Here is a 22,220-nt window from a genome sequence, read left to right on the forward strand (position 1 = left end):
TATGATGTCCTTTCTTGAGCGATAAGCAGGAGTTTGCCACTAGGTGAGTCAATTCTTGAGTCTAGGATGTTTTAGAGTAGTGTTCATGAGCTTTCAATTATGTAAAGAATATGCTTAGTGTAGAAACTTTCATTCTTTGTATTTATTGTAGTGCTAGCTTGAGTGTCTTGCATTTAGGAGAAGTGTAGAGTCTCCATAGTTGATAATGATTATAGTTAAGAGTTGTTCGAGGACGAACAAGGCTTTAAGTGTGGGGTGGTGATGTTGGGTGTATTTATGCATTCTAGTGTCACTATTCTAGTCGTTTAGCCTTGTTTTGAGGATGCTTTTATGATATATGGGTTGATAATGAGATAAATGTGTAACAAAGTATTAAATCATGTATTTATAAGGTTTAAAGTGAATTCCAAGTAATTCGGTACTTCAAAGAGTCATTTAGAGTTCAGTAGAGAAAAATAGTCTTTCTAGCTTGATCTAGTTGCTTGTCTAGTCTCTCTTGTTGGATTCTATTATGTTCTATATGTTCCTTATGGTTTTAATGATGTTATTATATGTGGAACAACTTGTTAGAAGTGTACAAAGTTCAAATATGTCAAGGGAAGAGTGGAAACTTGGAGTGAAAGATAATGGAAATCAACCTAGTCTAAGCTCTTGCTTTTGATTCATCGTAATGGATGTTCTGTGTTTTTGCTTATAATTCATGCGGTGTTTTCTTGTAGTATCATTTGTAAGCTTAATATGATGATATATGGATGATATATGGATAATATAAAGGCTTGAAATCATTGGAAAGACGCCACAAGACAAGGAATGGAAGGAGGAAGGACCAACACTTAACCAAAATTCGGAGGACAAATTCTAGAGAGGGCGTGTGATTAGTGTGTGCAGCATGCTCTATTCCTATGGAATAGAGGATGCAACGCATGCTCCACTGCACACCTGGGCATTTCAAGCTAAATCGAATTCTATTGGGACTTGGCTTACTCCTATGTTATAAATACATATTGTATCACGTTTTTACATACTTTTGGACGTCTTGGACTAGTTGTGGGGCTGGTCAACATTTCTTTTAGGGTTTATATCTTTTTACTTTAGTTTCTTTCATGGTTTGTATCATCAATCGAAGAGATTGGATAATGAATATTTCCCTTAAAGGCTAAAATTCTCTTTCCGGGATTCAGGCCAAGATCATGACTACTTTCGTTTTGAATTAAGTTTGTTGATTTGCTTATCATTATTGGTTGCTTGTTTATTCTTGTTTTAACTATTTTAAGGATTAGCTACCCTTAGAATACATTGATTGTCAACCTTGTGATCTCGGGAGAGGGAATAGGGAGATAGAACAAGGGAATAAGCAAAGTATGGTTCTTATTTCTTTATAAAATAAGAGATTTGAATTAGCATCTAGGACAGGGATGTACTTAGATGCCTTACTTGATTCACGCGTAGGATGACAACTTACATACATTTAATTGGATTATTACATCCTCGCTCAATGATGTAGTTGTAATGTCCAAGTTAGGTAAAGGATTAAAGGTTGGGAAACCATAATCATGCGATTAACCCTACGAATCAACAACTAAGATAAGCGATTTAACGAATGAAGTTCAATAATGTAGTATGATTGTTCGTACGCTTTAACCCTGGGATTCTATCCATAAATTGTCCCAAGTCATTACTTTTCTGCATTAGTTTAGTTTACTTTTAGTTTAGAATTCTTAAACCTCCTTATTTCCCTTTTCTCAATTGTTGAACTAGAATTGGATAGGCGGCGAACGCAAGTCCCTGTGAGATCGATACTTGGGCTTCCTTGAAGCCACTTTACTACTTGATAAGACCACATACACTTGTGTGTGTGCTGTCAGGTATATTTACTTGAAAAAAATTGTGGCTTGTTTTATTAAAATAAATCCTGTTGTACTTAAAAGTGTTTTTGATGCAAAATGAAAAAAAAAACTTGATACTATTTGTTGCAATAAAAAAGCAAATTTTTATTTTCTAACTTTATCGGGAGGTTGAACTAATTATTTTTGGTTCAACTACTGAAAAAGTGAATTAATCAATCACTTTATTTTGATAAATTGATTTCTCTATTTTTGAGTTATATAGTTAGCACAAAAATGTATTGGTAGAGTATAAACCATTATTATAATGGTAAATTCAGACCATAAGGAGAAAATTATTATACTGTGAGATCATACTAATTAAATGTATATCAATATTAATTGTTAACTTTGTGATAATCTTGCAGATTCATAGACTAAGGCCTTAGCAAGAAAATGGTTTGAAGCACATCGAGGAGGATGAAATTCAAGCTCAGAATTTCTAAGTCATATATGTAGAAACCCAACCTGGGGACTAGAGATCCTATGACCAGGTTCAATGAGAAAAATTAATCATATGATGGCTTGTTGTGAAATTCTGTATTTCGTATGAGTGAGGTGTTTAAATTACAGGACAACCCTTAACAGATTTCACCTATGTGAATGTGGAAGTAGGCCGCTTCCTGTGAGAATTTGAGCTTATTCTAAAAAATGTTCATGAAAAGCGGGATAGAACAAGGCCGTCACTACTAGAAAACTGTAAATTACATAGGGATCTTACCTAGGAAAAAATATCGCAAGGAATACATACGAATTTAACTGCAAAAATTTTAAATTCCTCAACATTAGAATATGTTACCTGCGAACTATATTTTCTCAATAAATTTTGCAGGTTAATTTGGCGCCATATTGCACAAATTTCGTCCTTGCGACATTACCTGAGGAAATATATCGACGAATATTTTATCTCTAGGTAAATCCGCAGGATAATAAATAAATAAATAAATATATATATATATATATGTGTGTGTGTGTGTGTGTGTGTGTATTTAACCATAGGAAAATCCTCATGTAATTTATCCTACGGATTTACATAGAAAAATTTTGATGGAAATTTCTGTGGCGGATTTTATTACTTGGGAAATTAGTTGGGGATTAATGCTGCGAATTTAGTTTGGGATTTAATCTTGGGGATTTACCTACGAAAATTATTACTTGGAAAAATATTGGGGGATTTAGTCCATTTTCACTTATCCAATATATTAAAAAAGATTATTCAAATTTATTTATCCAGTATAAAAAATTAATAAATTTAACGTTTTGTGCCTTTTTTAATCCTTGCTATTCAATATAAGATATCAATTTTTTAACTCTTAGATAACTTATAATAATTAATTAAGTATAATTTAGTAAAGTTAAAAATACTTGTAAAGCCCACACAAGCTGATCAAGCAGCTGATCGAATATGATATCAAAGATGTATTTGAGCTAATCATCAATCTTAGCTTGACTCGTGGTCGTAAAAATAAATTAAAAATATTTTTTTCAAAAGCGACCACTTCTGGTCGCTTTTTATTTTAAAAAATTAAAAAAGAAAATTATTCACAAAAATTTACCACTTATGGTCGCTTTTATTTTAAAAATTAAATTAAAAATAGTTTTTAAAAGTGACCACTTGTGGTCGCTTTTTGATTTAAAAAATTAATAAAGAATATTATTCATAAAAACCGACCACTTGTGGTCTCTTTTATTTAAAAAATTAAATTAAAAATAATATTTAAAAAGCGGCCACAAGTGGTCACTTTTATTTAGAAAATTAAATTTAAAATAATTTTTAAAAAGCAACCACTACTTGTGGTCGCTTTTGGATTTTTTTTTAAAAAAAAATTATTTAAAAAATCGACCACTTGATCGCTTTATGATTAAAAAGATTTTAATAAAAAATGAGACCACTGGTGGTCTCTTTTCTTTAAAAATTAAACTAAAATATTCATATAAAAGCGACCACAAGTGGTCACTTTTTTATTAAAAAATAATATTTTAATTATTATATGTAAAATAAAATATATTTTTAATATATATTATTTTTTTAATTACACCGACTACACGTAGTCAATAACCTATATAATAATAATAAAATCAATTAAACTTAAATTTTGTAAAAAAATTATACTAAAAATTAAAATAATAAGTTTATTAAATAAAATAAATAAATTACGTTAAACATAATCTTTATCTTTTACTTATGTTTCAATATATTAAATAAATATATATTTTTGTATATACGTTAAATTATGTTAAACATAATCTTTGTATAATGAATATGCCTATATCATACAATTGAAGTAACAATACTATGCTATTGGAGTTATAATAATGTAACGTACATATATAATCGATAATTCATCAGAATATAATGAATGTGTTATATTATGAGGTAATATACTTGTGGATGTGATGTATATAGTACATATTCAAGAGTTGATATATATATCACTACTAAAAAGGGGCAAAAAAAGACACATAAAAAAGTCACAAACAGTGTCACTTTTAAAAAATGACATTGTCCGTCGCTTTTTTAATCTACTTTTAATTTTTATTTTTTTTATTTAAATCGACGGCCAACGTCTTAATATATGTCACTTTTTTTTTGCAGATTATTGTGCCAACTAATTAAAAAACACTTTATAATTTTATTTAATAAATGCATTGATAGTGTCGTTATTTATTTAAAAATAATAATAATTATTTTTTAAAAAGAAACATTGTCTGTCGATTTTTAAATTTTATTTTTATTTTTATTAAAATTGACGGACAACGTCGCTGTAAGTTTTGATTTTTAAAATATTAATTCTAGAAAAAGCGACGCTATCCGTCGCAATTTTTAATTATTTTTAATTTTTTGATATTTTTACTAAAAGTGACGGACAATGTTGCTTTGGTTAAAAATAAATAAAAATTGACACTGTGAAAATGACATTGTCCGATCAATATGCATTGTTGAGATTTTTTTTTTTGTGTGTGTATATAAATAATATATAATATATTAAAAGTGTGAAGATCCTTAGAAAAGCGACTTGAACTTTTTGTCCTTCATTAAAAGACTCTTCTTTAGACAAAATTATCTTTTCACTATTTTTTAATCTATTATTTAACTATTTTTTATTATATTAACTAGACTTCCTAAAATATATAAGACTCTTAAAATAAATGGTAGAAAAATTAATTAATATTTTCCTTTCTACTAGACTTCCAAAAATATGTGGGACTCCTAAAATATATGCTAGGAGAATTAATTAATATTTTTTTCTACTGTTCAATTAGAAAAATACTACTAAAATAGGACTCTATTAAGGAAATACTTCTATAAATATTGAGATGTACGTTAAACTAGAGAACAAACCAGTTTGCCTATTGGGAGAATATGATTGATGCTTATCTAACTTGATTCAATTGCATGTCTAGATTGGTAGATGCTTGATTTTCTAACCCTCAACTTCTTCACTAGTTTTGTCAGCATAATAGAATTCAACATGCGTGTATATATGTATATCTTCTTTATTTTCATTCAAAATCATTCTTTAGGGTCAAAATTTTTGCTTAGACAAAAATTAGTTGGATCAAAATCGAAGCTTTGTGATCACTATTTTTTGTTATAGTTTACAGGTCGAAGATGAATGTCGGTTGGCTTTCAAGAATTTCTTGTGTAAAGATTATGTTTAATTATATTGTTTTGATATCTTTATTATCTTATTATTTTATTTTAACTTACAGATGCTAGATGAATATGGGTCAGCTTTGAATTTTTTTATGTAAAGGTTAGGTTTAATTGTATTATCGTAATATCTCTATTAGTTTGTTATTTTATGATAGTTTACAGTTCATACATGAATCTCGATCGGCTTTGAGAAATTTTTATGTGTAAAATTTAAGTTTAATTGTATTATTTTGACATTACTTTTATCGTATTATTTTGTTGCAGTTTACAGGTGATAGATAAATCTTGGTTGGTTTTGAGAATTTTTTTATGTAAAGGTTAGGTTTAGTTGTATTATTTTGATATCTCTATTATCGTATTATTTTGTTATTGTTTACAGGTGGTAGATGAGTGTCGGACAATTTGAAAAAAAACTGTACGTAAAGATTAGATTTAATTGTATTATTTTGATGTCTCTATCATTGTATTATTTTGTTGTAATTTACATATGGTAGATGAATGTCGATTGACTTTTAAAAATATTTTTAGTAAAGATTATGTTTAATAAATAAATTCTCCATCTTTACATACTCAAAAGATATTAAATTTAATTATTATATTCATCTTTATTATTTAAACAAATATCCTATTTAGTGTAATGTTTGAAATCATTAAAATGAGGTACACGCGCAAGACGCGTACATCTAAACTAGTATATATATATATAGATATATAGATATGAATGTATGTATGTATATATGTATATCTCGTGTAGTTATGTACGCAGCCAAAAGCTAACTAAATGTACTCAATTATATATTGAATACATTAATATCATACAATTGATGATTAAGGCAATAATATACTGTAGAAGTTATAATATAATAATGTAAGCTAAATTAAAAGATAATTCATCGGAGTATATATGAAATGCATTGTATTATGAGGTAATATACTCGTGTATGTGATACATATAGTATATATGAAATACATTGTATTGCAAGGTAATATACTCGTGTATGTGATACATATAGTACATATTTCGAAGTTGATAGTCAATCAAATATATATATATAGATATATATATACATGTATACATATATATATATATATATACACACAAACACAAACACACACACACATATATATATATATATACATATACATATTAGAAGTTGATAGTCAATCAAATATACATATATATATATATGTATGTATGTATATATACGTATCTCTCGTGTAGTGATGTACATAGTAGTCAAAAGCTAGCTAACTAAATCTATATATCCAAGTATTTTGAATAATACATTAACATCATACGATCGAGGTAATAATACACTATTGAAGTTATTATAATGAAGCTAATTAACCGATAACTCATTAAATTAATACGTTGTATTACGAAATATATATATATATATACATAATACCGTATTCAAAAATTAATTAACCGAAAATTGTTTGTAGTATACGAAATGCATTGGCATTATTATGTGATTGATATCATTAATTTTATTTACATAATTTTCTTATAATTAATTTGAGAATAATAATTTTATTTATTTATTAATATTAATTTTTAGTAGTTACTATAGTTATTAAATATCAACCTAATTCAAATCAATTTTCGTAATTTATTTAAATTCTAGCATTTTATACTTAATTTATGTTAATTGAGTTTAATTTGACTCAATTAAAATCCCCAATTTAATTCTTTTTTAACCCAATTTAACTCATCTCCTAAATTTTAATATCAACCATTCATCATATTTGATCAACAGTCAATATTAAATTAATTTTCAGTTCTTTTTTAACTATATACAAATTCAAAACCTTAATGTTTCATTCCCAATAATATCAGTCTCCTCTCTCTCTCTCTCTCTCTAAATGATATCACCATCACCGACCGCCTTTGGCCGGTGGACCACTGTGACCTACCACCCTTCCTCTTCTCTCTTCTTCACAGTTGCCGCTGCTCCACCAGTGGACCGGCGAACTCCACCTAACCTTTTCTCTTTTCTCCTCCCTCTTCACCCTAAATCGCTGCTGTTCCACCATTTTCTGTCCGGCGGTCCATCAATCAACCACCAACAACACCAAGCAGACGATGATATCACTGTTTCAAAGAAGAGACGATGATAAGTCTCACTTGCAAATAGCAGCTTAGCTCCTCAGTGGGTTGATTTCTTTGTCCCCGATGCTCTTGTTGATGATGATGCTTGGTTCTGTAGACCTGGTATATCACTTACAAATGACTTCCATTTTCTTTTTTTCTTTCTAGTTTTGTGGCTTTTTTTTTTTATCCTTTTTTTCTTTCTTGTGTTGGAACAGAGTGTAATCCAAAGACAGTGGAAGATTTCTATAAGGTAGCTACCCCTTCCTCTTCCTCTTCTAAGGTATGTGCTTTTTTTTCTATTTTTGGTCCGACATGTCGTCATTTATTTATTAATTTGTGTGACATGTGGAAAAAGGTATTGCAATTTAAGTGTTTCTGCTAGTTGCAAGAATACTATAGTATAAATTATTGTGGGTAATCGTTAGTTTCTCCATAAGAGCAAGAATCAAAGATTTCAGTGTTTTTGTTAGTTTCAACAGTTTGCCAATTTTATGTGGAAGTTGGAAATTCAATAATCAATCTTCGTTATCCTTTTAATTTTTTCCTTAGTTTTTCTCTGTGATTTAAGCTAGTTAACTGAAATGTATACTAGTGACTTTAAAATGGTTAAGTGTAGTGACTTGAAATGTATCCTAGTGATTTTAAAATGGTTAAGTGTAGGGACTTGAAAATGGTTAAGTGTAATTAATTGAAATTGCGTACTTGTGACTTGAAAATGGTTAAGTATAGTTACTCGAAATTGTGAACTTATGACTTGAAAACGGTTAAGTGTAGTGACTTTAAAATGTGAAATTGTGTTTTGAAAATGATTATGTGTAGCTATTTGAGAATGTGAACTTGCGTTTGGAATTTAGTTAAGTCTAAGCATTTTAAATGTAAGCTAGTTATCTGAAAATGATTAAGAATAATGTTTTGAAATGTGAATTAGTTACTTCAAAATGATTAAGTGTAGTGTTTTGAAGTATTAATTAGTTACTTCAAAATGATCAAATGTAGTCACTTGAGAAGTGAATTAAGTGACTTGAAAATGGTTTAGTGTAGTTATTTGAAAGGTGTACTTGTGTTTTGAAATCAGTTATGTGTTGTCACTTGAAAATGTGAATTCTATGTCTTGAAATTGGTTTAGTGTTGTCACTTGAAATGTGAATTTATGACTTAAAAATGGTTAATTGTAGTCACTTGAAATGTGAATTAGAGAGTTGAAAATGGTTAAGTGTAGTCGCTTGAAATGTTAATTAGTGACTTGAAATGATCAAGTGTAGTGTTTTGAAATCTTAAATGTAAACTAGTTACATGAAAATGATTAAGAATAATGTTTTGAAATGTGAATTAGTTACTTCAAAATGGTTAAGTGTAGTGTTTTGAAATATTAATTAGTTACTTCAAAATGATAAGTGTAGTCACTTGAGAAGTGAATTAAGTGATTGCAAAATGGTTTAGTGTAGTTACTTGAAAGGTGAACTTGTGTTTTGGAATTAGTTAAGTGTTGTCACTTGAAAATGTGGATTCATGTATTGAAATTGATTTAGTGTTGTCACTTGAAATGTGAATTCATAACATAAAAATGGTTAAGTGTAGTCACATGAAATGTGAATTAGAGAGTTGAAAATGGTTAAGTATAGTCACTTGAAAATTAATTAAGTGTAGTCATTTGAGAAGTGAATTAGTGACTTGAAAATGTTTAAGTGTATTGATTTGAATTATGAATTAGTTACTTAGTTTTGAATTTAGTCACTTGAAAGGTGAACTTGTGTTTTGAATTTAGTTAAGTGTAGTGACATGAGAAGTGAATTAGTGACTTGAAAATGTTTATGTATATTGACTTGAATTATGAATTAGTTACTTAGTTTTGAATTTAGTTACTAGAAAGGTGAACTTGTGTTTTGAATTTAGTTAAGTGTAGTCACTTGAGAAGTGAATTAGTGACTTGAAAATGTTTAAGTGTATTGACTTGAATTATGAATTAGTTACTTGAAAGGTGAACTTTTGTTTTGAATTTAGTTAAGTGTAGTCACTTGATAAGTGAGTTAGTGACTTGAACATGTTTAAGTGTATTGACTTGAATTATGAATTAGTTACTTGAAAATAGATTTAGTTACTTGAAAGGTGAACTTGTGTTTTGAATTTGGTTAAGTGTAGCCACTTGAGAAGTGAATTAGTGACTTGAAAATGTATCAGTATATTGTCTTGAATTATGAATTAGTTACTTGAAAATGGATTTAGTTACTTGAAAGGTGAACGTGTGTTTTACATTTAGTTAAGTGTAGTCACTTGAGAAGTGAGTTAGTGACTTGAAAATGTTTAAGTGTATTGACTTGAATTATGAATTAGTTACTTGAAAGGTGAACTTGTGTTTTAAATTTAGTTAAGTGTAGTCACTTGAGAAGTGAATTAGTAATTTGAAAATGTTTAAGTGTGTTGACTTGAATTCGGAATTAGTTACTTGAAAGGGGAACTTGTGTTTTGAATTTAGTTAAGTGTAGTCACTTGAGAAGTGAGTTAGTGACTTGAAAATGTTTAAGTATATTGACTTGAATTATGAATTAGTTACTTGATAATAGATTTAGTTACTTGAAAGGTGACTTGTGTTTTGAATTTAGTTAAGTGTAGTCACTTGAGAAGTGAATTAGTAACTTGAAAATATTTCAGTGTATTGACTTGAATTATGAATTAGTTACTTGAAAATGGATTTAGTTACTTGAAAGGTGAACTTGTGCTTTGAAATTAGTTAAGTGTAGTCACTTGAGAAGTGAGTTAGTGACTTGAAAATGTTTTAAGTGTATTGACTTGAATTATGAATTAGTTACTTGAAAATAGATTTAGTTACTTGAAAGGTGAACTTGTGTTTTGAATTTAGTTAAGTGTAGTCACTTGAGAAGTGAATTAGTAACTTGAAAATGGATTTAGTTACTTTAAAGGGGAACTTGTGTTTTGAATTTAGTTAAGTGTAGTCACTTGAGAAGTGAATTAGTGACTTGACAATGTTTAAGTGTATTGACTTGAATTATGAATTAGCTACTTGAAAATGGATTTAGTTACTTGAAAGGTGAACTTGTGTTTTGAATTTAGTTAAGTGTAGTCACTTGAGAAGTCAATTAGTGACTTGACAATGTTTAAGTGTATTGACTTGAATTATGAATTAGTTCATGTGACCTATTTAGCTCTGTGTCCACTGCTTGCTACATTTAGTTATTCTCCATAATCATTGGTTTTAGCTCTGCTTCATTAAATCCTATGTTCAACTTATGTTCAACTTTAGTGCTGAAATAAGAATTATTATTATCTTATTTGCTCGTATCATTTGTACAGTGATTGTGGATAAAGTTGCTTGCTAGGCTGTGCTGAGTTCTCAAATGTTCGTACATTTATCACCTATAGAATTGGACTTCTGGATATACCACGATTTATATATTTATGAGCAAACATAAAACTTTATTTTTTAGGGATGGATAAATTTACTGCTTTACATGATGAATAATAAGGTTTTGTATAGCCAAATATACTTGTTCAGATGAGATGTAATATAGCCAAATATACTTGTTCAGATGAGATGTAATAGTTGATGGATAAGTTCATTGTTGCCAGCTTTAGAACTTCTGAAATTATGGTAAATGAATGGTCCATTTATCCTTCTAATTATTAGACTTTAACTTGATGTGTTTATAGCAACATAATACCATGGACATACCACAATTCAGTAGCATTAACAAACAGACAGTAGTATTACATCTATGTAGATACTAATAGCTTTTGCGATAGGTTGTTTTTCTCCTATTTCTCAGCCCACGACATTGTTTTAGCAGGTCACCTCTCTATACACGTGCTCTATTAAAGCTTCTTTTGAATTCAGTTTAGCCTCTCTTATTTTCTTATTCTTCTAATTTCATCGTATGCTATCTTAAGGGAGCAAGTCATACAATAGTCACAATAATCTGAAAAATCAACTTTGAATTTATGATGCTTTATATGCTAATACATGTTTGTACTTGCTGATTGTTATGCTTTTATTTGATACTATAATCTAATATAACTTATGCTAATAATATATTTTTAGCACTTTATATGGCCTAAATTAACTTATTCTTATGCAGAATGAGTTTGAAAGAAAGAAACAAGAAATATTAGCTGCTCAAAGTGCATCAATTGTGGAAGGAGAAACTAATTCAGTTAAGTCAGACTACTCAGTTGAGTGAAATGGATTTTTGGATGCAACCTGTTGGTGGAAAGAAAAAAGAAAGAGTCAAAGGTCTTGGCTCCCTGGGTCGAAGTGTAAATACATCTAAGAAATCAACATCAACTTTGTTGAATGAAATAGATGAGATGATTAAGTCCCATATTAATGCTTCAACTACTGATTTGTATGCTCAGTTGCAGAATGAGCGATACAAAAATAAGAGGATGAGAAATAAATTGAACTTGTTGAAGAAGCATGTATACAAGAAATCTTCTTCAAATGATGAATGCCTATCTCAAGAAGACAACTAAGATTATGAGGATGAAAGTGATGATGACTTTAACGATGTTAATGAAAGTGATTTTGACCTTGATAACGTGAATGAAAGTGATTCTGACCCTGATGGTTGGTAGTTTTATTGAGGATTCAAGTTTGAAATATTTTATTTTGGACCATTTAAGAATCATATATTATTGGTGGATGTTATGAATTATATTTTTTGTTATTTGTAATGGTTTACATTAGACTTCTCTTGAATGATGTTTTTGCTAATTATTGGAGATTTTGAATAGATTTTTGACTAATTGTAAAATTTTTCTAGTGATTTACTTGTGAATTATTAATTAGGGATTTTCATGGTATGTACATGCTAAATATTCATGAATTTCTTTTGCGATGATTTATTTTGCAGATTTATTTGGGGTATTTCATAAAATTTTTCTTATGAAATAGTTTCATAAATATCCACAAGAAGTTTTTTGGTTAATTAGGAATTTTCACCTCTAAACTTCCTACGTATTTACTTGGGGATCTTCATGGGGAAAAAACTTGTGAATTTTTTTCATGAAAATTCACAGGTAAATTTCTTTGCGTATGAAATTTTACCAAATAATTCATGTAAAAGTTTGATAGTCAGTCGTAAATAAATCTGCAAATAACTTACTTGCAGATTTATTTTCATAACTAAATTACCTAGGGATTTTCTAAATCCATAAGTAATAATTACCTACGAAGTTTTTTCCTTTGGATTCTAATTGGCAAGAAAATCCACAAGTAATCAAATTACTTGGGGATTTTATCATATTATCCCTGTGGAAATTCTCAGGTAATTAACACTTTTCTTGTAGTGTTATATGCTGGCTATTAAAGCTTATGCCAATACTTTGATAGTTGTGTGTAAGAAGTGATGCTTTATTTTTCTTAAATAGTCATAGTTCAAGTCTGAGACCACTACTGTCTCTGGAGTAAAGTTTACTATTTTACTAAGTGGAAGTTCAATGCAGAGCACACCTTCATTATGCACAATAGTCTCCCTTCAACTAAATTGGTAATAACTCTCTAATTTCAATATTAAAATGAGTGGGGAATGTCAGTGCATTTTATTATTAAAATAAAAATATTAAAGTACATGACAATTAGTAGGCATAAAGTGAAGAAAGTGGTGTCATTATTGTTGTAACTCACCGCATTATCTTTTTGTGTTAGTGGGTATAAATTGTGGTAAAAGATGACTGTTAGTTCTTGTAACTCATATGACCATTATGTCATGACCTAAAAACAATGGTCATGATGACACTTGTCACGGCGTACCTTGACAAGTAATCCTATTACACAAATTGATACAAAAAGAGAAAAAAATAGAAATATCCCAAGGTAAGGCTTCCAGAATGAAGTTGAACAATATAAGTAATCATAACAATGCAAAAGAAACTTATCCAAAATACCAATCATGCCCAAAACCAAGTGCCAATGGTGTAAGAACTACTAATACAATCCAAGAGTCAAATACATCGAAAAAATAACCACAAAGGAATAGTATCTGTCTCCAAATACTAATAAAGACATAACTATTGTGGAAAGATAGAGGTGAACGTCAGATGCATGAATGTCCAACCTCTACCTTGGAAGATCCAACAATCGCCCGAGTCAATCAAGTTGAGGCGTACTCGAGCTAGGACCTACACCGAAAGGGCGCAGTAGGCATGAGTACGGTCCACTTGTACTCAGTAGGTATCATAGGTCGATCAAGCAATGTAGTAAATAAAGCATACAAAATATACACTAAGGGCACGTCACCTGCAATTAGAGAATGTCCCACAACGTTAGCCCACACCGCTTGCACTAACAGTTCTAATATATCTCACATATATTGCAACATCACACCAAGATAGAACAAAAATATGTATTATATCACATATAAGAAAAACAAGGGGAGACATGCATATACAAGATCATCAAATACAAGTAAAAGAAGATACAATAAATATATAGATGACAAGTCAATATGGCAATTCAACACAACATAGCACAATAAAGTAAGTGAGATGTATATGATGATCGTGATAATGATGATGATGTACAAGATCATTGGACAACCTCCGAGATCATTATACAATCCCCGGTATACACATACGGAGGCAAGCCTCTCAACGCAGAACCCATGAAGGGTTCGTCAATCCGTATACAAACCATATATCTCAATCTCCTTTCTAGCACATGCCTTGGAAAGGGTTCTATAAGGTGTTTCAATATCTCCTCCCCGACTCATACCTCGGGGAGGGTTTTAAAAAGGTGTTACCAGTGTTTCTCAGATGTTGCCACGGTGGTACCAATGTTTCATGAATGATTATAATATAAGGATGTAATGCTCATAACTAATCACAATAAATATTTTCACAACCAACCACAATGATATATTTTCACAATCATATGAGTCAATATCCACTCATTATTTCAGTTTTATCCACAAATTTTCATATGTCAATAAAGTATGAATATAATCACAATACACTAATGGTACCATATTAAGCATCTTAACGACATAATACAATTATTCACATGTATTCAAGGCCATTAATATCATATAGGACCCCACACGGTCACACATATCACATAATAACTCAATTTCGATAATTACATCACATATAGGCCCCACACGGGCATAACATATAAATAGCCATTTTTCATGATTAGTTTTCACCCTTAACATGCATTTTGTATCACCATTTACTATCCAACCCAGTGTGAAAGAGTTAAGCCATAAGCCCATAACCTACGTCAAAAGCCGAAACAGGTCTGCTACACTTCGAATTCACGACCTTACTTTTCATGAAAAATCTCAAACTCTACTAAAAAAATTAAATATAAAATTTAAGTGTCAAAACAAAACCAACGACACTCATATTGACTATTTTTGGTTCGGGGTCAAAACAGACCCTCAAAATGGGTCTTAAAAAATAGGGCAAAATCAAAACTTTACTTCAAAAATATGTTCTCCATATTTCTAGGAACCTACATCTGAAAACCCAAGTTAAATCGAGTCAACAATGAGGTTCAAATCAAAGAAAGACCATTTTTGAGCTCTATCAGGTAAAATCTTTGAAATTCGGGTTAAAATCAAGAATCGAAGTTGTTTTGATGGTTAAATTAATGAAAAACTAGTAATTATAAGATAAAAATATTATTTAAGTGAAAAGTAGTGAAATTAAAGTTTAAAATCAAGCCCTAAGATTTTAGGGGTTTTGAGAAATTTATCAAGAAATTACTAAGAAAATAGTGAATTCTTACCTTAAATCTGTAATAAAATCAAGAAATAGGTATTAATCTAGCTTCCCAAACCATCACAAACTTTACTTTTAAACTCCCACACTATTTTAGGGTTTAAATCCCAAGAGAAAAGATGAAAAATGAGCAAAATAAGCCCAAAAACTGGTATAAATGGTGTAGATTTTTCTGCACAGCTTTTGTAAAAAAGCTATTTTTTGTCCAATCCGGACTTCGATGGGGTGATCGAAATTCATTCGGAGTTCGATATATCCAAACAAATATGCAACCACACTAAATTCAACGTTCTAGACGTGATGGAGATATCATATTTTTTCAAAAAAAACATCATTTTCACGAAGTTGACCCCCGAAACCTGAAATTATAATTTTTCAAATCAAGGGTTGAAATGAGATTTAAAAGTCATAAAATCATACCAAACAGGATAACACCCTAAAATCGATATTTCGGATCTGCTGGCAAAGTCATATTTTCCATCCGAGGTCGTTTCAATCAAATCTAAGTCCCACACCCATATTTTTAATTTTCCAACTTTTCGATCAATAGGCTAAAATGAGCTCGGGTGCACCGAGCCCCGAATCAAAGGTCCACCCATCCTAAAATCGATATTTTTGAGCTGTTGGCGTAGTTCATTCGGCCATCGAGAGAACGGATCAAAAGATATCCCAAAAGTCAAAAATAAGGCTCTCAAAGCCATCAAAAATCACAATATCACATAAATGATACCAAAATGCATCGAAAAATATGCCAATTACTCCCACACCCCAGAAATACCATAATGCAACTATGGAGAGAGGTAAAATAGTCAAATCATAACAAATCACAAATTTTACATATTTCATCAAATTTTTAGATCGTGACATCATCCACCACTAAAAATCTAGTTCGTCCTCGAACTAAGGCAAAAGAAATACATAAATCAACAAAGAGCTAGGGATAAGAACTATCCATATCAGACTCAACCTCCCAAGTAGCCTCATCTACAGGTCGATGTCGCCATTGCACCTTAACCATATGGATCACTTTAGAGCGCAACCGTCTAACATCCCTACACAAAATGGAATCTGGCTGGACAACCACTCATCTAACTGAACCGACTCCCGACAAATGACATAAGACTTATCAGGAATATAGCAACAAAGCATAGAAACACAAAAAAATGGATGAACAACTGATAGATCAGGGGAAAAAGCCAAATCATAAGCTACATCATTAACAGTCCGAAGAATCTCAAATGGACCAATATACCTGGCTAAGCTTGCCACTCTCTCCAAACCTTACACACCCTTCATGAGTGAAACTCAAAGAAAAATACGATCACCAATACCAAATCTCAAGGCATGAAGTCTACAATCAGCATGACACTTCTGCCTACTCTGAGCTACTCGAAGTATATCCTGAATGATTCAGACTCTAACTAAAGACTCACGAAGCTAGTCTGTACCTCGAGGTCTCTCCTATGAAACATCAAACCAACCAAGTGGAGAGCAACAACGCCTACCATACAATGCATCAAAAGAAGTAATATCAATACTAGAACAGTAGCTATTAGTATATACAAACTTTCCTAAAGACAAAAGTTATACTCACTAGCCATCAAAATCCATCACGCATGCGCGGAGCATCCTCTAAAAACTGGATAATCCGTTCTTACTGGCCATTAGTCTGGGGTGAAATGCTATACTATGATCAACCCGAGTACCCAACTCATCCTAAAAAGTCTTCCTAGAGTAAGATGTGAACACAGAACCTCGATATGAAGTAATGGACACTGAGGCACCATACAGACGCACAATCTCATAAATAAAGACAGAGGCTAACCTCTTAGCACTGAATGAGACCCAAACCAAAATAAAATAAGTTGACTTGGTCAATCGATCTATGATGACCCAAGCACTGTCAGAATCATGAGATGTATGAGGCGAACCAGTCACAAAGTCCATGGTGATCTATTCCCACTTCCACTCAGGAATGGGTAAGCTCTAAAGCAATCCACCATGCCTCATATGCTCGGTCTTTACCTGCTGACAACATAGGAAACGAGCTACAAAATATGTCATATCTCGCCACATACCACTCCACTAGTAATGTTGCCTCAAATCACGATACACCTTAGTCACACCTGGATAGATAAAATATCTGGAATAATGGGCCTCCTCCAAGATCAACCTAGTCCAGTCACCCATTCTCGGCACATAAACTCGAACCCTAAGTGTAATGCCCCAAATCTGGTACCTAGAACGCTAAAGGTGCTCATGACCCTGAAGGACCACAAGCTAATCCATGACTGATATCTGTACCTGGACACTGCATAATATGACATAATAATGCAGAAATATGCACTGAAAGACCATAAGGTTCAATACTGAACATGATCTTAATGATATAACATCTGTGTAGGGTAATAGAATACCCAAAACAAAACTGAACATACTGAAGCCTGAAACATGATAGTCTAGAAAGCCTTTAACTGACTGAACTATCTGAGTTAGGAGTTGATGGGACATGTCTCCAACTAACTCCAACTAATAAACTAATTAATGAGATAATAAAGAAATAATCATATCCTCGAAGGATGAGGACTCACTGCTAACTCTGAATGTTGATATCTAGAATCTACTGATGCTCTGGAGCACGTGTCTCTGAACCTATGGTATAAGACACCATAGTGTAAATACGTCAGGACTTTAAATATACAGGTATGCATGTGAGGTAGGATGAATGCATGGGGTTCATATGCATGAATAATACTGGCTAACTGACTAATATAAATGTGAGAATACATGCATGCATACATAGTAACTATATCTGAAATCGTGATAACATGAGTATGCTGATGACTAACAAGACAAATAACTAAATTCTGATAACTGATAATATGAGTGACTTTATCTGACAGTCCTGAATCTAATGGAACTAGCTGAATTCCATATTGTATCTGAGTTGACTGTATATAAACTATTTGAGTTCTTTTATTGAGACTGATACTGAGACTGTGGGAGGTAGTCATCTAACCGACATGCCCCAAATGATGTATTATAGCTGAATTGGTGTCCAATCTATTCCTTGATTAAAAGGGTTTCAATATTAGGCCACTGGTAAGGACAACATGTGAGTGACCCTAATATAACAGGTAACTCTAATAAGAACAGTGGGAACCCTTATATAGCAGGCTAAGCCACTTCATCTACCCTCATATAGTAGGCTATGATGTCTCAACCTATGCTGGCTACATAGTTCTGGAATGTAAGGATTGCTTCTAAAAATCACACCCTCATATAACAGGTGAGTTCCCACCCTTAGGTTCGCTCGGTGCTAATTTCTACTCCCATCTGAATAGACACTGAACATGATTTACTTAACTGAACATAGACTGAGTTACTGACTTCTGTTGATTGACGGAATACTACTGACATCTGACAACTGACTGAGTTTATGAAATCATGGAGATTTCTTGAATCATAAGACTATATAAAGTCTAAGGATCATAGCTTGACTGAGAGTATTGTGGAAACATAATATGGCTCTAGGCACACAACTAATATTTTGGGTACAAGTACCCCCAGGACTCGATGGAATGAAACTGATCAAGCATAACTTACTTGAACCTATAACTAACATCACAATCCATAATACATTTATAGAAATATTCCATCAAAACATACGATAGGCATAACTTGTACATACATGGGGATTTCATGGTATCATGCTAGTTAGGCATTTTTCCTTCATCTAGGCATTTAATCAAACATATTGTAGGCATGGTACATGTAAACATCATTGTACAATAATTAAACATCATGGTTCAATTCTAATTTCATCATTCAAGGGTTTAGTCATAGGTTTGCATGAATCTATATCTATAATAATTTAACCCACATAGAATTTATCACCCAGCATGGAGTAGAATTCAATTTCTCATAATCCACATAAACAAGAGCAGCCCAATCACGAAATTTAGAAGAAAATCCATAAACTTAAATTTAGAAAAGGGATTGTTGGGCTTCATGGATGAAAGGAGTCATGAATGAACACTATGGATACCTTGGTTTGTGATTTCGTGAAGATTGACGGAAGAAATTCTTGATTCTGAATCTTCTATGAAAAGCCCTAGGTTGTTCTTCAGAGGTTTTTGAGAGAAGAGAGTGTATTTTGGGTGAAAAGTGCCTGAATCACGAGTTAAAGGGCTTAAATAGGGGTAGAAAATTGACCCTTTTAACCCTTGGATGAGTCTTTTAAAATTATAAAAATTTCTCGAACTGGACCTTTAGCTCGGCGCGGTGCTATCAGCCGTGTCACTGGATTTTGACAATTGAGAAATTGAGGGATGGCATGATGCGGGGCCATCGCGTTACCACTTCCTTTGTGTCCTAGAACTTTGGTTCGACGTGGGGGAAATAGCGCGGAGACACTGGAAAATGGACAATTCTGAATTTGGGCCGTGGCGCGATGCGCCATAATCACAGACCCCTACTAGAATTTTCCAAATGCCATTTCCTCTTGTGGTTCGGCGCGCCACTGACTAATATGGCGCTGTTTTACGACGAAAACTTGAAATAGTCGTAACTTTTGACTCGGTTATCAAATTTGGGTGAATCTTATATTGATGGAAAGCTTATTGAATTTCCCACATGATAAAATATGAAAATCTTGAAAGTTCCTCATGGAATAACCTTCATTTAATTTAGAATCTAATTCTAGACATTCTTGAGATGAAATTAGCTAGGAAAAAGTACAGGTTATTACAATATCTCCCCTTTGAGAACATTTATCCTCAAATGAGACTGCCTGAGAGAGAAGAAAAGAAACTGACGTATATACTGAACATGAATAACTGGAATATGATCTCATGACTGACATGACTGACAAGCTAAACATATAATACTGAACATGTTTATCCGATGCATGTGTAACTAATTCATGAATGCATGACTGAGTGTTCTGAAGAACTAAGTTTCTCACAATGAGAATGCATATCTGATGCATAATTATATAACTGAGCTGATACATGAGTGCATGACTAAATATGCAATGGTACTTAATACCAAGTTTATAATGGGAACATGAGTATAAAACTGCATACTAAGTTTGTGATAAATACTGAACATGAAACTGAGTAAGCTTAAGGAGAACTGTTACCTCAAGCTTGATCTGAGTTGGCGAAGAAGAGGTGAGGATACTTGGTATGCATGTCTGCTTCTGCTTCCCAAGTAGCTCCCTCGATGGACTGGTTTCTCCAAAGAACCATAACTAGAGGGACTTCTTTGTTCCTCAATCCACGAGTCTGATAGTCTAAGATTTTGACTGGAATCTCTTCATAAGAGAGTGTTTTGAACATCAATGCTCTAAATAGGGACTACAACTGATGGGTCACCTATGAACTTCTTGAGCAAAGAGACATGAAAAACTGGATGAACTGAGGCTAGATCTAAAGGCAATTCTAGCTCATAGGCTACCTTGACAAAGCGATTGAGAATCTTGAAGGGACCAGTATATTTGGGACTGAGCTTTCCCTTCTTACCGAATCTCTTTACTCCCTTCATAGGAGAGATATTTAGATAGAAATGATCACCAATCTCAAACTCGAGATCTTTTCTACGAACATCTACATAAGACTTCTATCAGCTCTGAGCAGCCTGGAGTCTTTCTCTAATCAACTGAACTTTTTCTAAGGCGTCGAATACCAAGTCTAGACCTATGAATGAGGCCTCACTAACTTCGAACCAATTAATTGGAGATCTACATCTCCTACCGTAAAGATCTTTGAATGGAGCCATCTAAATACTGGAATGATAGATGTTGTTGTATGCAAACTCAATCAAAGGTAAGTGGTCATCCCAACTTCCCCTAAAATCGATTACACACGCCCTTAGCTTATCTTCTAACGCCTGAATGGTCCTTTCTGCTTGACCATCTGTCTGGGGATGAAAACTTGTACTAAGATGAATTTGGGTACCAAGACCCTTTTGGAATGATTTCATAAAATGAGAGATGAACTAGGTACCACTATCTAAGATAATAGACAACAGAACACCATGCAATCTGCCCAACTCCTAGATGTAGAGTTTGACGTAATCCTTGGCTGAATAAGCGATATGAACTGGAATAAAATAAGTTGATTTGCTTATTCTGTCTACAATAACCCAGACTGAATCATGCTGATGACGAGTTCGAGGAAAACCTGTCACGAAGTCCATGTTCACAACTTCCCACTTCCAAGTAGGAATACTAAACTCCTGCATGGACCCACTAGGCTTTTGATGCTCTATCTTAACCTTCTGTCATGTAGAGAACTTAGCCACAAACTCTGCAATGTCTCTCTTCATCCCACTCCACCAATAGATTTTTTCCAAGTCACGGTACATTTTTGTGGCCCCTGGATGAATAGAGTAGCGCGTACCATGTGGTTCTGCAAGAATTTGCTACCCTAAGTCATTTACACCTGGAACACATTGACGACCCTGACAACGAAGGACACAATCTCCCCCTTGGGAGAAAACCTCTACTTTTTGATCCTGGACTAACTCTTTCAACTTGACAAAGCTGGGATCGCTGTCTTGCTTTTCTTTTGCCTAAGAAACTAGAGATGATTCTGAACTACTCTGAGCCCATATATCACCCTCTTCTGTATCGACTAAGTGAATACCTAGTCTGGTAAGTTGATGGACTTCCTGATCTAACTTTTACTTACCATCCTCAACATGAGAAACACTACCATGGATAGTCTACTGAGAGCGTCGGCCACTACATTGGCCTTGCTCGAATGATAAAGGACACTCATGTCATAATCTTTCAAGAGCTCTAACTACCTTCTCTGATGAAGATTGAGATCTTTCTAAGAAAAGA

At 32.4% G+C, this 22,220-nt stretch overlaps 1 long non-coding RNA gene across 1 annotated transcript; it reads left to right on the plus strand.

Annotated features, from left to right (window-relative positions):
• Positions 1-7,347: 7,347 nt before the first annotated feature.
• Positions 7,348-12,381, plus strand: LOC107860835. The gene is made up of 3 exons (XR_001671619.2): positions 7,348-7,756; positions 7,852-7,916; positions 11,728-12,381. It is a non-coding gene; the product is annotated as an uncharacterized LOC107860835 (long non-coding RNA).
• Positions 12,382-22,220: the final 9,839 nt, after the last annotated feature.

The sequence above is a fragment of the Capsicum annuum genome, chromosome 2 (genome assembly GCF_002878395.1).
Source record: "Capsicum annuum cultivar UCD-10X-F1 chromosome 2, UCD10Xv1.1, whole genome shotgun sequence".
Classification (NCBI taxonomy): domain Eukaryota; kingdom Viridiplantae; phylum Streptophyta; class Magnoliopsida; order Solanales; family Solanaceae; genus Capsicum; species Capsicum annuum.